Raw genomic sequence first — 2,681 nt, 5'->3', positions numbered from 1 at the left:
CGCAGGATAGAGCAGGGTTTAGGGCTGTTGTGCATAGGGTCGCTATGAGTCGCAAAGGACTCGATGGCACATACCAACAACAACAACAATTGAAAAGATTATAATCAAATCAGATGCTCCTTAGCCTTTAAACGGAAATCAATGCTCTTTAATGCCTTGGAAATATCTTCGGCAGCAGAATTTCCCAATGCAAATATCTTTTGATTTTTTTAGACTGATTACAAGAGTATTGATTATAGATCCACGTAATATAAATCAGTGACTTCTTCAGTCTTTTCACCATCTTCATGATATTGCCTATTGGCTCAGTAGTGATGATTCCCCTCAACCCAAAGAAGAAGTAAAGCTCTCTTTATTCACATCGCACCATTACCTACTTTAAAAAAATACCAAAAACAACAAAGAAACAAACGAAACCCAAATTAATAGACTAAGTAAAGGAGCTCTGTTGGAATAGCATGTGGTTCAAATCTACCATCTACTCTAGGAGAAAGATGGGCAGTCTTCTCCCACGTTAGTCACAGCCTCTCAAAACCACTGGAGAGTTATCTATGAGTCAGTTCTGAATGGTACACAACTAAATAACAAACTAAATAAGGGCCTGAGCTGGGCTACTAATCTAAAGTTAGGCACTTTGAATCCACCAACATTTTTTGTAATCTATTTTGAAGACTGTCTACAATCGTCCTTAATCTTCTACAGTGATTATTTCAAGTCTTCTCTTTCAGCAAGAAAGATTGTGTTAACTGCATAATACAGATTGTTGATGAGTCTTTCAGATCCTGATGCCACATTCATAGAGTTCAGCCTCTCAAATGATTTTTTTTCTGCATACAGATCAATTATCTATGGGGAAAGAATACATCACTGACACACTCCTTTCTTTGTACTTTTAAATAATGAGGTATTCTCTTGCTTTATTTGAACAACAACCTCTTGGTCTAGGTCTAGGTTTCTCATGAGCACAATTAAGTTTTCTGGGATTCTCATTCTTCTCAATGCTAGCCATAATTTGTTAGGATCTGCACAGTCAAATGTCTTTGCATAGTCAATAAAACACAAATAAATATTCTTCTTGTATTCTCTGCTTTCAGGTATGATCTATTTGACATTAGTGATGATATCCCTAGTGCCATGGACTTTACTAAATCCAGTAAATTTCTGACAGTGTTTAAGCTGCTTTTGAGTAACATTCATTAGGATTTTACTTTCATGTGATATTAATAATATAATGTGATATTAATGGATTATTTCTACATTCTGTTGTATCATCTTTTTACAGTTGAGTGGGAGTAAAAGTGGATCTCTCCCAGTCAGTCAGATGATTGTCTTCCAAATTTCTTTGCACAGACTGTCACATATCTACTAATATCCAACAATTCCTAGTAGCCAATGTTTTCAATGATGCTCGGAATTATTCCTTCTTTATCAGTCATCTTGATCATATGCTTCCTCCAGAAATGTTTCCATGTCAGCCATTCTTTTTAGTACAGTTGAATCTATATATTCCATCCATATTTTTTTGAAGCTTCCAGGATAATTTATGATTTTGCCCAAAGCATCCTTCAGTATTGAATTTGAGGCATAAAATTGCTTTGTAGTTCTTTCAGCTTGAGAAATGCCAAGCAAATTCTTCCCTTTCTATTTTCTGACTAGCTCTTTGCATATTTCATTAGCATATTCCATTATAATACTTTGTTTTCTTAAACTGCATTTTGAAATTCCTTGTTCATCTCTTATACTTCGCCTTTTCTTCTCTTTGTTTGGCTTCTCAATGTTACAGAGAAATTTTCAGAGCCTCTTCTGATATCCATTCTGGACTTTTTTTTTAAAGAGTAAATTAGTAAAGATAGATTTATTAGTTACGTCGCCAAAAGGATAGCCCTCCCGCCTTGAAAGGAAATGTGGAAGAGAGAGGCCTCTTGCTTATGAAGTGAAGTTCTCTATGTGGCCTTCTTCTCTAGATGGGCTTGAGGCTGGAGTCTGGGCCAGTGAGACAATGCCATAGAGACTTCAGAGTTTAGTGGGTGGTCTTATGCTGGTCCCTGTTCTCTGATGTCATTTTGGGGCCTTAAGTGTCTACTGCTTTTTACATCTCTCATGCACCTGATGTACTATTTTATATGTATTTCAATATTTCCTTCCTGGCTGTAATGTAACTTTTCACCTGCTTTTTGCTTACTTCATGGGTGATATCCTTGATGTCATTTCATAACTCATCTGATCTTGGATTGTTTGTGTCGAATGCCTCAAATTTTTCTTGAGACGGTTTTTAAATTTATGTCATGTTCTGGTTTTTTTAACTCATTTTGATTTTCCTTAGCTTTTTTATCTTGCACATGAGTAATTCATGGTCTGTCCCACAGTCACCTGACCTGGTTTTAACGGCTTATATTTAGCTTCTCCACTGATTTTTTCCACAGACATAGTCAATTCGATTCCTGTGTAGTCCATCAGGTGAGGTTCATGTGTACCGTCACCATTTTTCTTTTTTTGTAAAAAGTATTTGTAATTAATAGTCTATTTTTTAAAAGTTAATCAATCTCCAGCATAAATTCTGTCTTGAAATCTGTAATTTCCAACTATCCACCTTCTTCTGTTTCCAGTTTTTGCATTCCAGTCAACAATTATTATTATTAATGCATCTTGATTGCATGTTCACTTAATTTCAGACTACAAAA

The sequence above is a fragment of the Elephantulus edwardii genome, unplaced genomic scaffold, assembly GCF_000299155.1.
Source record: "Elephantulus edwardii isolate Elephantulus edwardi_28Jun2011 unplaced genomic scaffold, EleEdw1.0 scaffold00323, whole genome shotgun sequence".
NCBI classification, from domain to species: Eukaryota; Metazoa; Chordata; class Mammalia; order Macroscelidea; family Macroscelididae; genus Elephantulus; species Elephantulus edwardii.
This window is presented reverse-complemented; position numbering follows the sequence as displayed.